Source organism: Anopheles merus, chromosome 3L (assembly GCF_017562075.2).
Source record: "Anopheles merus strain MAF chromosome 3L, AmerM5.1, whole genome shotgun sequence".
NCBI classification, from domain to species: Eukaryota; Metazoa; Arthropoda; class Insecta; order Diptera; family Culicidae; genus Anopheles; species Anopheles merus.
The window spans coordinates 24,678,933-24,693,932 of NC_054085.1; the positions used below are offsets into that span (position 1 = coordinate 24,678,933).

General features: G+C 46.3%; 2 protein-coding genes across 2 annotated transcripts in view; one reads left to right on the forward strand and one right to left on the reverse strand.

Moving 5' to 3' along the window:
• The window catches only part of LOC121598617 (actin, indirect flight muscle-like), a 19,572-nt gene that overhangs the window by 3,090 nt on the left and 1,482 nt on the right, over positions 1-15,000 (reverse strand). Inside the window, exon 2 of the mRNA XM_041925708.1 lies at positions 2,286-2,289. The gene's annotated coding sequence lies outside the window, so the exon portion shown is untranslated. The remainder of the gene's footprint in view (positions 1-2,285; positions 2,290-15,000) is intronic.
• LOC121598616 (actin-1) overlaps positions 6,870-15,000 on the forward strand; it is an 11,760-nt gene continuing 3,629 nt past the window's right edge. The window contains exon 1 of the mRNA XM_041925706.1: positions 6,870-6,961. The gene's annotated coding sequence lies outside the window, so the exon portion shown is untranslated. The remainder of the gene's footprint in view (positions 6,962-15,000) is intronic.

A 15,000-nucleotide genomic window follows, 5' to 3' on the forward strand; every position in this document is an offset into this window, starting at 1 on the left:
GTGTGCCGTGTGTTTACCTTTCGGACCGGACCGCAGCTTGGCAGCCCTGACGGGTAGGCCTCAGCGAGTATCGCACCCACTACTCGATTTGGCTCGACGTTCAAGCCCACCGAAGGGAGGGGGAGGTCTATAATGCCTGTGTCTGTGTTGCCCGTTTTGCTCGCTATATTTAAACGACCATTAAATTTACAAGCATATCCCCGAGCGTACCGCTACACCACGCTTCATACCGGACCAATCAAAGGACCAACCCTACAGTGACATCAGAGTGAATGTGAGTTGAACAGAAGAGACCACTTTTTTTCGATGTGCCAGGCGCCAAATATGAACCGAACCACCGACAAGTTGACCAAAGACGCCAAAGACGTCATCGATGGTGGTTTCGGAAGCGGAAAGGCATGCCGAAACACACACTAAGAGGCATGGGTTGCACCTTCCCGTACATTGTTGTAGCCACAGCATTGTCGAATCGGGGTGCAATCGTGAAACAAAAAACCCTCCGATTTGTTGCCATTTATTCCGTTTACAAGCCGTCTCCTTACACAGTCTGGCCGGTATGTGTCTCCCAATCCCAACAGCTGACAGCGAATGCTCTGCGCCGATCGTTCGGCTCCGGCGCTACTGCTACAGATGCAGATCGTACCGGGGTGCTTCTGTCTATCGCCTAAAATGGAAACGTCTCGTGCGAACACGGCAAGGAATGCCTTTCCTCTTGCACCGCCAAGATCTCCCCTGCAATCCCCACGGCAAAGTGCCATCACTTCTAGCCATGAATGTGTGTAAGTGTTTGTATCTAGACCGAAGTTGGCACCGTGACTACACCGCGTGCCTTGCGATAGCGATGCTACCACGGGTTCTACCCCGTACCAAGTGCGCTTAACATAGATTTCTAAAAATAAGGCCTCTATCGAAGTGCCGGCATATCACCATTACTAAGACATGCGTCTCAAAAGTGCCTCAAAAAACTGCTCCTCCCTTTCGTGTGGCGATATCTTTGACACACACACACGAGAAGACAACCACAGAGTTTAGCTTCAAGCCGCGACTACCATTCTGCCAAAAACAATCAGATCAGCCTCTTTATCTCTTGGGGCGTCTTCATTGCGGCTAGACGCACTGTGCCGGCAAGACCACGCAGGATCATTCTCGTTTCACATCGCCAGCAATACAATACGTTCCAGCTCACGCTAGTGGACCAGCAGCCAGGTGGTTGTGAATTAACAACATCTCTGATCGCACCCTGAACTTGGCAATGGAAGGTGCAACGCACGTTCGATCACCCACAGGTGGGCTAACTTCCATGGTGTGTGGAAATGTGGAAATGACTCAGAACTGAAGCTGAACATCCTCCAACAAGAATCGGGCAACCGAAACCCACTGCCCACTGGTGTGACTCGTGCAATCTCGCCCGCCTCGCAAATGGGGCAGGAAATTCTCTCGTCCAAGCCGTTGATGATGGACAGTTTGGCGGGTACGGTTAGTTACAAACCTACGGGACACACCTACGCGCAACGTTGCGGTTGTTTACGTTGGCACGCGGCGTCACGAGTGCCTTTAACGAGCGCTTGATGGATGATCGAAGTTAAGTTGTCCAAGAGGATGGAGGTGCTGTGGGGTGTGTTTCTGTTGTTGGTGCAAATGGGAAGCAATTTGTACGGAAAAGCGGTGTGAAATTATCATCCAACACAAGTTTAGGTGGAAGAGTCCATTATCATCAGTGAAAAGCCAAACTGTAATGAGCATCCGGGAGCAACAAAAAGGAATAACACTTTACAACAATTTGGCAGAAGAAACATGGAACTTCTCTAACAAAAAAAACAACAACAACGCCACTATTTCGCCCCAATTCTATTCCCAACTCCAACCGTTTTTCCAGCGGCCTATTTGCGCTCCAGACAAATGCACGCCCCGCAACATAAATCACTGGCTCGGGACAAACTTACATCGTAATTTTTAAATGAGGCGTAAAACTACATGCTTCTTATCGTTGACATCCAAATTTGCCTTCCGGTCCCCCAGCGGAATACCTAGCGAGTCTGTTTTTTCTTCTTTCCTTACTCTCCCCAATTTGAATAATTGTCCTCTCCAACCGCTCCCCGGTTCATGCATTATGCAAAGACCGTAGATCTGTGACAATCGCCTGGATCGTCCTGCTGTTAGGTTCAGCTTTTCGTTCGTACCATAAATCATCGTACAATAGAACATTAGAAACAGAACGAGGGCGATTTGGTGCACAGTGACTACACATTTCCACTGCGACTAGCGTGTTTTTGCGTGTACTCGCAGCTCCTCGACAGCTCCCATTTTGTGCAGGTTCGGGAATGTAAGTTTTTCCAACTAAACAAATGAAGTTTTCCATCTTCCCAGTGGAGCGCATTGCTTAAAGGGGAAAGGGTGACATAATTTGGCGCTTAAATTATTGCTCTCCTTGGCAGGGCGATGCCTGGGAGATCCTTTTTTCAACTTCAACATACTGGCATACTTTGGAGCAAAATGAACGCGTAGAATTTTTGCGTCCTTTTTTTTTAAACGACTAAAAATGTTCCCACCAATTTAAGCTCCCCCACATTACCATCCACAGAACATGCAAAACATCACAGCCACGCTCGTGTGTCATCCATTCCTGTGGCCCGGTGTTTGTTTGGAGTGTTTTTCCTTTTTTTTTTTAAATTTTGATACCGTCCACCCACCCGAAACCGAGCGATTATGTTAACGATCGCCCGGCGTGTCATAACACCCATCGGGGCATAACAAATTGACCAAAAGCTGTTACTTGACGTGGTGCTGAGCGTTTTGCTGGGTTTTTTTTTTTTTGCTCCACTCCCTCTCTCCCGTTATTTGCTTCCTTCTCATTCACCACCAACGCACCCTGGACTGGACGCAGAACGCGACGACACCTTTTCTGACACGCTGTTGACATGCTGGGAAAATGTTGTTCCACGCAGTGACGCCGGAACGGACGACCTTTGGAGGGGGTGGGGAGGGGGGGTGGCACACGCGCTTGCTGTCAGTAGATTACGGTTGACTTGACACTCGCTGGCAGGCGCTTGACGGCACCACTTGCCCCACTCGGCCGACCGTAATCGTGGGTGACCTGTGGGTAATTAGCATCCTCACAACTGCTGCACGCTGTGCCGTGGGGGCAAAGAGGAGCAAAGGGACAAAAAGGTGTGACAATTTTCACCCGGACCACCCGAAATTTACCACCCGGAAGAGATAGACGATGTTCCACGCTGTACTGCCCGCCGGTAATACATTAATAGGCAATCGATACAGTGTTGCTGCAGAGAACGCGCGGGCAAAAAAGAACGTTTAATTAAGCCAATCGGGCCATTTTTACAGCAAAAAAACGCCCTTTTTTAAACATCCACTTGTTTTGCATATTAATCGTAAAGCAAACAAAACAACTTTAGTAGGTGGTTTATTTTTATTCTCCACGTAAGCCCGCCGGTAAAAAGTACACCTCAAAAGCGAAGCTTTATTGTAATGTGACGCAACTGATGGATGTGTGACCGCAACAGTAATAAAAAAATAAACTCTCGTACCACTCATCGCACATTACGCGGCTGAGCTGAACGGGTGAACGCGAAGGCAATCTTGAACCGAACGGATGCTAAGAATAAAGATCATTCTCATCACATATTTTTGGCTGAGGCACACACTTACCGCCGATGAGGCAGAATCAAAACAAAAGACCGATTACTATAAATGGACATTCGAGTGACAGTGAGAGAATGAGAGAATGAGGCTGAGGGTTGATTGTGATGTGAGCAGCTTAAGTGTCCACGTGCTTGCATATTTTTAGTAACAATTGGTGAGATCGATTACATCCGAACGGAACTGCCGCTTTTTTGGTTTTGCAATGCCACATGGGATCTTGGAAAACTATGGTAAACCAAGATGTACAATCAGGCTCTAATATTTGTTTCAAATATTTTTAATTATGACTAAGTTTAACTACATTTTGTCGTATTTTGGACTAAATTGTTTAAACCCCGATACTAGAACCCATAGCCCGTAAGAAGTAGTTGGATACATCATGTTGCACATTGTCATGCAAATGATTGTTTTGAATTATTACAGTTGATACATTCCTGTGTTTCATTTTTCTTAAAAGTGGATCAAACATTAGAGTAGTAATGTACTATGTTTTTAAATTGAACATAATTTTGTTAAGCTCCATTAATTTTGTTAAGCTCCATTTGCTAAAGTGTACATCGGATTTATCAAGAGAAACTTGACGCTGAAAGTGTATCTTAGTGTTGAAAAACCTGTAAAATGACATATGCCACGAAAACTACCATAAACTACTATTCTACAATAAAATGTAGAAGAACATTTAGTACAATTTGGACATCTCTACAATTCAAAACAATTTTAGTACATTAATATGTTGTACATTAAGACCTTTTCTATGCCATTCATTTCAACTTGAATACATACAACAATCGAGATTAATTATGATGAATTTAATCTTACTTTTTAATGTTGTTTTTGATGTTATGGATAGATCCATCCCTCTTATTTATTTTCGAAGAAAGCTCAGGAAACCTAAACTTGTGATAGTAAATAGCCAATAAATGGATAAATTGCGAAAGAAAATGCGGACAAATCTAATGTCTGTAATGGCTTACAGTGGTTGTTTGCTTTATAAGAAAATTTAAATAAATGAAACACATTCAAATCTACTCCAATGTTTCTTACATACAGGGTCCTTTCCGTTTTAAGTTCATAGGCTGAAATTTCAGCCTGTCAGCTGTTTGCATTGTATAGCAGTTTTCGAGCAGCTATCTAAGGAGGTATAATAAACAAGTGGACTTATCCCAAGGTGTATGAATTTAGAAGGCTGATTTTTATCGCTGCTCTTTCTGAATGAATCCAACAGGAATATTATTTGAATCCAACAGGATATTTGTAATAAATGAGTAAATAGAAAAATAATTAATAAACACATTACATTTTAAAAGTCTAATGTAGTCAATTTCAGAGCCTATTTTAAGATAATATACAAATAAGATATTTCAATTTGACATACACCGCAATACCGCTTATTAGTGTCTGGACTTTATCTTCATAAATAGCTGTAAACTGCTGTAAATATTGGCTTTACACCTACGACCAACTCAATGCGTTCCCGAAACCAGCAATTGTCTGCATAAAATGCAGTTTTCCGCACAAAATGAGTTATTTTTCCATGTGCAAACAATTATTTCTTCCTTATCTGACGCAATATGCAACTGTCGTAAAATTAGCACTTCCTAACATCCAGCTACTAACGTACCGATCTTATAACTACTTACTCATATTTTCGCTACGATTATCACACTTAAATTATTAACAATCTCTACAGCCGTGAAGGGCGGCACTTGCTAACTTTGCTCCACATACCGTTAGTGACCGTAACCCTTACCTCACACAGAAGCGGCCCAAAACTTATTCCTACTCCCAAGGAATCTTTTTGAGACGGTGCCGTTTGGTAAGAGCCAACGTACGACGTTAGTACCTGCAATCCTTACGCATTCCTTTTTTCTCCCCGGGTGGGTGCGGATGGAGCTAGAAGAAGCTGGCAAGGAAATACCTCTACCAGAAGTTTCCCGAGCAGCAATGGCGGTATGTTTTGCACAGACACACACACACACTGCAACACTCACGCCATCAGTCACTGTCCCCGGGTGCTCCGCACATGCAAGTGCATTAGCGGTGCACCAAACCAAGGCGTTTGGGCCCACAGACCCATATGAGGCACACCGAAAAATTGCCACGAGTGAGTTTCCAGCGCATTATTCTTTACCAAACCCCGGTCCGGCTACCTGGGCCACCGGTAAAAAACCAGTACAGCCGTACCAGCCGGGCGGTTGAACGATTGACCCCCTCAACCGACACTCAACTTCGCCGGGCTGCTTTAGGACGGGGCATAAATTTTTAAGCATAATTGCACCATAAAATTGTTCCGCTCCAACGTACGTGACCGAGAACTTTTCGCCGATACCGACCGCCGGTGCTGCGGCCAATACTTGCGGCCACTGGCGTAACTTTGCTCTTCCATCATCCGACCGCTCAAAACCGAGAGCGCAAAAACGAGCTTTTACAGGTTCGTCTCTTTGCACAAAACCTGGCTTCTGGCTGACCCTGACTGCAGCAGTCGAAGTGGTGTGCCTTTCCGATTCCTATCCTGCTTCCGGTTGCTGTTGCTGCTGCTTCGCGTGTAAAGAAACGCCGAGGCAAAGGTTAACAAAATTACTCATATTCGCTAACCTCGCGGCACATTGGAGGAGTGGGGCAGGAAGCAAAGGGGTAGTATTCGTTCCTCTCCAATACGATATGCCGGCCGGCAATAAATATCCATCAAGGTGTCCCCGCACAACCTCAGACACTCACTGGACGATGGTCGTATAAAAAAAAATGAACTACAGTGAGAAAGCTTTTTCGAATTTAATTTACTCTATGACTTAAATGCATGAAGTAGTATTACATTAAAGCTAAAGCTTGTAGTATTTGTTGCTTAGTAGGTGCTTCACACCGTGTACAACATAAAGGAAATAAATTCATTATTTTAACCGTTAATACATTTCAAATTTCAATGTTGTAACCACAATTGCATACTTTTAGGCGTTGTGCAGACGCAGCTCGACACGTTCGAGCAGTTTAAAAAGCGCTAAATTCAAATTAAACGGATTGTGAGTTCTATTCAAAGAGCGTAGTTCCGAGATAATGACTCTTTTACTTTAATTTATTTTAAACATTCCTTCTCCAACGTATTTCATCAATCTTAACGGCCCTTTTAAAATGCCATGACAAACAGCTGTTGCGAGAAAAATGCGATCATAGTAGCCTGATGTAAAAAGAAGGATGCCGTTGAGTTCGTTTTTTGCTAATTCATATCAGTTTTCAGTGTAATTGTTACTCTGTTAGTTCAGTGCTAGTAGCGTGGCTGTGTTAATTGTTTGTAATCGTATTACTGGTAAGTTGGTGCGTATTTTTAGCATTTATATTGTTAACCTGCTGAAGTGATTAAGACCAAAGTCTGAAGCATCACGAATATTAAGCAAAACAGGCACAACTTGCTCGGAAAGAGGTGAGGTGTACAAAACTTCTCAGGAACCATCAAGCCTAACAACATAATACGCATAAAATTGTGTATTTTGACGCAGTTTTGTATTTTTCTACAACTTATTTCAACTTCAGCTTTTCAATAAGTAGCGAATTCGCTACTTTTTATTATTTGTTGTGTTGCGCATGTATCAAAACGGGAGACTATTACTTCAGCAATGTTCTTGGTGGTCGTAGGACATCCTGCTCGTGAGAATCATAGCTTAGTTGTTCTCATACACAGCGCGTGAATCATTTCCTTTTTTGGGAAGCAAACAACACACGCTTCCTGTTGCAGCATGTTGAATACAATCATCCGGACTTTGTCCCATACCCTGCATCGCCGGTGGCGTATCACATAGCTGTGTTGTCACCATGGTGTGTATCATAGCTGGCGGGATGATTTGCTTGATCGGCTCACATCCCAGGAAGACGATCGTGTTGCTTTGGGGGAAGAGGAGGACCTCTAGAATGGTCGTGTTTATCAGACCGTTAAGGAATCCGGAGCGATCTCTCGGGTATCAACAATTCATGCTGAATGTGGCACATAGATAACCTCATACCACGAACTGCATTAGATAAGATCGAATGAATCATATTTTTGTCCGTGAAGATCGATCCCCATCATCTCCACACACTAGCCGATTTCTTTCTAAATCAAATCTCCTTTCAATAATTAGCCTTATACATGCAATTATCTGCCGATTTATGGCTTAAACGGGGGCTGCATAATAGAGTGAAATGAAATTCATTAATAAAAGCGAACGAAAATCTTTCGATATCGCTTTTTGAATGATAATTTCGTTTTAAAACAGAAGAGAAAAAAAAACAAGGCAGAGCAACACGCGTGTCTATGAAAATTTACTACTACATCAATTCAATGGAAAAGGAAACTTTAAACACGAAAACCAAACCAATGTGTCCATCCACGTGTTAAGTGCTCCCCATTGGGTGGGATTGTTCCCCGTGCAATGAAAAGAGTCACTTTCTTTTCCAAGTCACCGACGCATTTCGATATGTTTCATTGACCTCACAGTTTAGAGAAAAAAAAACCCTTCTTCCTCGCAGTGTGTGGCACGTGGCGCAATCCAATTGGGAAGATGATCTGATTGCAATTTAGCACGCGTGAACTGAGCGGAGGGCTCGGAATGACCGGCCCCACCACCGGCCAAGCTGATTTTTATTGATTCAGAGGAAACGCTACGGTGTATCACGGGCCGAGGTGGTGACCATCACACAAACGCACCCGGTGGCGGTCACTCTGAACGGTGTTACCTTTTTTGGTGCGAAACGAAACCAGCTGGGTTGGTTGGAACGGGGGCTTTTCGTGTAGGAATAAAGTCCCATGCACTTCACTAAGGGGTGTTGAGCGGGTTTCTTCCAAAAGCCAGGTAACGCAGAGCAACGAGAGCAGTTTGATTTGTTAAAATGCTCTTCAAACAAAAGAGAAGGCGTCCTATCTTAACGTCCCCGTGGGTGGTATACCCAGACAAATCATCTCCAAAGTTTGTTTTGAAACGAAGAAGCATAAAGGGCTAAAACTACTTTCAAAAATTAAGATAAAAGAATGCCATGTCATCAGTTCTTTCCTTCAGTTTTTGTTTTTGCAACCTGCAAGGTGAACGCAACCAAAACTGTGAGAACATTTTTGCAAAACAAATGGAAACTATTCCACCAACACCCGTCCACAGCACAATGGGGGGAGGTGGAGAAGCAAATATCTACTGCCCGGCCGATAAGAAAGACTTGATGTGTTGACGGTGTCATTCGTGCGTCGCTCCGGTGCATTTGAGTTGGTCACATTCATAGTTTTCCTTTCAAAAAAGACGGTGAATACCTTTCTGTGTCTTGCTGGGGTGTGGCGATGATAGTGCTGGCAACACTTATAATTATTATGAGAAAGCATTGCTCATACACACCACCATTGGACGACTCTCTCTCTCTCTCTCGTCCCCACGAAAAGGTGCAAATGCGAGGACATTAAATTTTCAACAACTTCACGCTGTGCTTGCTAATGTGGTCCGGTGACGATGTGGTCCATTTTAAACACTGTGCACTGTGCTAGACGTGTCTACACTGACCTGTGTCAGGAATGCTGGCGAGAGGTGGTTAGTTTTGCAAAATTAAATCCAATCCTCAGAACATTGCCAAAATATTACGAATTGAAACCGCGCCTTGAAGGTAGTTCAACTTTCATCTTTAAACGATTCACGTAACGATTTGCGCTCCCATCACGGAACGGCTCAATGGAATGGAATGCATCGCCTTTTGCTGCTTCCCTTGCTAAAGCGGCGTGTGTGTGATCTAATTTTCTTCCATTTTCTCCTCCTACTAGCTCCCAAAGGTGTGTGTGTGTGTGTGCGTAGGGGAGCATCGAATTCTGTATGTGTGCAATAAAATATACCCACACCTCATCGCTCAAAAGGCTGAACAAATCCGAAAGGTCAATCATCATCAGAAGTGTAGTGTGGTTTATGGATGGAGCAGCGCTATGCCCGAGACCGTATCTAATTTGATGCCACACGGCTTAACCTTTCTGTTCTTTCTCTTTTTTTTTGGTGTCAGCCAACCAAACAAGTAATTGCATATGTTTGCGAGCTGGTGGAATTAATTTTGGTCCCCAGGAAGGCAACGTACTCTAGTACGGTTTTCGTGGCATGGGGGAAAAATCGACTCAAGGGGCATTTTGCTCTGGTGCGCCCGGTGTATGCTGCAGTCGGTGCAATCCGCGGTTGGGTTCATAAATGGGTTCGAAGAAGCATAAAAGAGCAAGGGACCAACTGGAAGAGATGTTCGACTCTCGGTCTGCAGGAAGACATTGATCTCTCTTGCAAGATTATCCTTGAGTGGCCACTAACTTACCTTGAGAGAGGTGCAAAAACGGTTTTAGCCTACAGAATCGGGTAGAACACGAACCTTCATTTCCGTATAGCTTAAAAAGGGTTTATAGTGGTTTGGATTTGGTACTCAACTCGCATTCGGCATATGCGGCAACTCCTCCTTCCACTGCTAAAGTTCAAGGTTATTCCACTTTTAAATCCTTCTCACTTTCTATGACCTAACCACTCAATCGCGCAACGGTCCAAGCACCTCAGTAATGAATCACGCAAAGTGCTCTCTGCCCGCCTGGTGTGTATGTAAACAAATTTAAATTCAAACCACCACACTCACCGCTTCTTAGACGTCTAATCTGCGCGCCTCCCCCCCACAAAAAGCGCATCCTAATTTAGCTCATTAATAATCATCGTCGGGTAATTGTTCGATCTTACTCTGCCCGCCAGCACGCTTCACGATGCCGCGGTACGTTATTGTGGGTGGCACGGCGCGGTTCCCTTTCTTCCACAGCGTAAGGGCACATCGGACCACGGGCGCTCTCTTGCTTCCGATCGTCGTGATCCCACGAGAGATCGCGTGCTTTAACACTTACCGATCAAACTCGGATCGGAGCGCAACCCGTACCACTCCGTACCGTTTCCACCGCTAGCACACCGGTCTCAATACCTTAGAAGGCTTATTATGATTCACCTTAGGTGTGTGGCGGGCAGCTTTCAAACGATTTTCTTCCGCCCGAGCGCCGGCACTCACCGCCAGACAAATGAGATACACACCCAACCGGCATTACTATTCAGGTGTCTATCGCAGCAAGCATGTGGGATTATGTGTGTGTGTGTGTGGTTCTGCTGATATTGTTAGACAGCGAACCACTTTTTCCATTACCCCGTTTCCCGGTACCCCTGTCGGGCCCAAACCCCGTGGGAAGGTTCGTTGCATCCGCGGTAGGGAAAAAATGCACGGTTATTCATAGCTCTGGGCCATACCCGTGCGCGAATACCACACACACGTGTTTATATTGCTGCGATGTGGTGGCCAATCTGGCTGGCTGGCTGGCATCTTGTCCACTCTCTCTCTCTCTTTTGCTCTCTCCCTCTTTGGTATCTCATTTCGGTGGCAAGCGTGCTCGGCGCTCGCCGCACTACCATAAATGGTAAGATAGATGTGGTCGGAAGAATCCATCACCGAGTGACTGATCGCCGCACCAGAATTGGAGAGGAGAGAAAACCACACGGCGCACTCGTCGTCGCACCCTTGCAAAGCAGACGACGAACCCCTGCCACTACCAGAGCCGGCGTTTTGCCGCATGCGTTGCTGTCTGTGTGTGTGTGTGTGTGTGTGTGGCTGGCAATAATCCGATGAGGCGGGTAATAGGGATGCATAGGGGACTTGATCGTTCGCACTTTTTATTTTATTTTTGGGTTTTGGCTACCCTGGAGCAGAGAGGAGGGAAACGAGTGTATGTTAGGAACTCGCTGCAGGTCTAATGAACCTGCACTGGTGGTGTGCAACGAACGGTGACATATACACCTCGAACACCTCGGCCTAAAGGCCACCGGAGTGGAGCAGCACCACCTACTCGCCACAACTCGCGATCTCTCATTAGCAGCTGAATAGGGCCTGCCTGTCTGCCCGCGCTACTATCCAATTGGGATCTTATTGGAGGATGAGTATTTTTAGTAGCGATACCGTTGCTGTGGTTGGCATATTTATATAGAAGACTGCATTTTAATTTGAATTCCCTTTATATTGGCGTGTGTTTTCTTTTCGGTAAGGGGAAATTAAGTGAAAAAAGTCCTCACGACACCACAACGCACGTGCTAATAGGGGATCATTGCATTGTGTCTATAGCTCTTTAGCAGCTCTAAAATATGTTCCGGATGCGGACCCCGCAAAAGGCGTGATTGGGGGACGCAATCGGAGCTAAAAGTGCACACCAAGAAACCGAAAACCCGGGATGATGGCACAGATGAATTTATTGGGAACGGTAACTGGGCTGGACGCACTGGCGGTGGTGGCGCCAGCTGCGCGGCTGCTTTTTATGCCTGATCCAATTCGCTATTCCACGCAAGACGAGCGAGAAAGAGCCCCTTCGGGCCAGGGCGGCTGGGTTGCTTACTACCCACTGAAGCTGTGCAGCTGCCCGCCCATCATCCTCCTCCCTCCACAAAACGTAAAGATGCACCGGTTGGTGTGTATCGGAGTTTTCTTTTCGCCGCTTAGAGAGTGTGCCGCGTGGTGTGCCGAGGGCCCTTCTTCCCGTTAGCGTAATGTGTGCGCCCTCGTTTCGGGCACCTTTCTACGGCGGGCGCCCGCGCGCGCTTCTACTTGTAATTCGGTTTTGTGCGGCCCACCACCCTCCATCCGCGCCCAAGACCTTGAGGGAGCCTGAGTGAGGGAGGCAAGGGAGAAGTTAGCGAAAGCAACGGGCGCAGGTACCCCGTTTTTGGGGTGCTTAGAGTTTGAAGATCTTCACGCTTTCCCTAAGCCAGCGGAGCCAGCGCTCGGCCACGAGCAGGAGAAGAAGAAAAAGCAGCAGCGGGGCTTAGCGCCGCATTCAATCCGTTCCAATCCGTCAGCTCTCCCTCGCCGGTGGTGGCGTTTGGGGCAGCGAAAGAGATGGTACTGGTGTGCCTCTCCAGCACAACTTTTGTGTTGATGCATTTAGATCGCAGTTTTGGAGTTACCGTTTTTCTTCATTTTTGCAGTTGCAATGCCTACCCTAAGCAGGAGACGGCGTTGCGGGATCTCGCACAGAAATTGCAATTTTTCTTCTGCCCCCCCCTTCCCCCACCCCCCCCCCCCCCAACGCTTAGGCCAAGTTCATTACGGGCGACAGATTGGCCCGTATAATGTTTATATGCTCACGGGTGCTAAAAATAGCCGCAAACGAGGAGAAACATACATATCGCTTAAGCGCAGACGAAGTGAAAGATGTACACAGATGGAGCAAATATTAAAATATCATCATTGAGCGGCGCGGCGACGTACGTTGTGCGCGCGCGGATCGTTGATCTTACTACGTTATTTAAAAATCGCGTCCGCACGTTGGAAGGAAGCCGACGACGGTGACGGGGGAGGTTCAAGGCGGTACACACCACATGCAGGCCGGGGGGGGGGGGGGGGTGCTTATATTTAAATGGTCTAGTGGAGCTATTTTTTGGCATGGTTTTGTGTGATGGACTGTAGCGAAGGCTTGTCTGAATACGGTGCAAATTTAATTTCAAGATAGGAAATGGAAGTGTTTATGGAGTAAGATATCCAAGCAGCTTGGAAAATGAAATCTTGAGGTGTAAGATATCATTTAAAATGTCTTTAGAGGAATTACAACCATACAGGGGGTCCCTAACCAGTAATGAAATGACCAATACTATCAATAATGTTTTCCAAAGCCAATCAATCTTTCATGGTCCACATAACCGATGTGCCCTCTGGAATGCATCGACAACTCCAATCCAGCTCCGGGTAGTGTAAGTCCGATTCCAACTCCAGCAAGTGGAACCAAAGCATTACTGAAGCAAAGCAATACTATCGTCGCTATTCTTAGAAACAATTGCTTGTTTACACACAAAACAAAAGACGATAAAAACTAAAAACGAAATTAAATGTCGACTCGACACTGACCGACCTCGGCCGATTCCAACTTTACATAACTCCAACTCCGGACGGCACCAACTGCGGACGACTTCAACTCCAGACGACTCCAACTCCGGACGACTCTGACTCCAAATGACTCTGACTTCAGACGACTCAGACTGTAGACAACTTCAACTCCGGATGACTCTGACTCCGGATGACTCCAACTCCGGATGTCTCCAACTCGGTATGTCTCCAACTCCGGACGAACCCAACTCTCAACGACTCCAACTTCGGACGATTTCATCTCTCAACGACTCCAACTCTCGACGACTCCATCTCCAGAGAACTCCAACTCCGGATGTCTCTGACTCTGGATGACTCTGACTCCAGACGACTCAGACTCCGGATAACTCTGACTCCGGCGACTCTGACTCCGGACGACTCTGACTCCGGACGAGTCCAACTCCGGACGACTTCAACTCCAGACGACTCCAAATCCGGACGACCGGACTCCAAATCCGGAGTTGTGGACAACTTTAACTTCAGATGATTCCATTTCCGGACGACTTTGACTCCGGATGACTCCAACTCCGGACGATTTCATCTCCGGACGACTCCAACTCTGGACGACTCCATCTCCAGACAACTCCAACTCCGGATGTCTCTTACTCCGGATGACTCTGACCCCAGACGACTCAGACTCCGGACAACTCTGACTCCGGACGACTCTAACTCCGGACGACTTCAATTCCAGACGACTCCAGCTCCGGACGACCCCAACTCCGGACGACTCCAGACGTTTCCGGACGACTCTGGACGATTCTGAACGGCTCCGTATGCTGGTCAGACATACCTTCCGGAATCAGTTCCGAAATTTTCAGTACCCGGACATTGACTTCAGATTTTTCTTTGCCCACTTGTCCTCATCTCTATTTAAACTAAGAAATGAGAATGAATTGATCGATCTGGCGTGTAGCCTTGATTAACATTATCTTGACCCCCATATTTAGGGTGACATTTTAAGTGGCCCATCAAGTGCCTGCCTTAACACAAATAATGTGTGCGCAATAAGTTACCAAATTAATTTCACCTAATTCAATCTCGGCTTTGGTATCATCGCCACTTAATTTGTAAACGCTTTTCTTCACGATGGCGTCCACCAGTATGTGCCTGCACGCTTATCAACGGTGTCAAACAGATTTGGTGGCTAAATAGAAACCGCCAGCGGGGAAAAGTGTGGTGCCTCAGCTGATGGCTCATCCTCCCCAGGACGGTGGTGGTCATGGTTGACTGTGCCAAACCGTTAAAAAAGCTGTTATATCTTTTTTGGTGGTGGTTTGATACGGTGCGGCAACGGATAACCACCAAGCATTAACGTTCCTCTCTTTCTCTCTCCAGCTATCAACCCGATCCACCATGAGTAGGGTTCAGTACGCGCGGCTCTCTACTACACGTGGTCGTCGCCCGGCAGCGGCTGTAGCACACACACACCATGTCTCC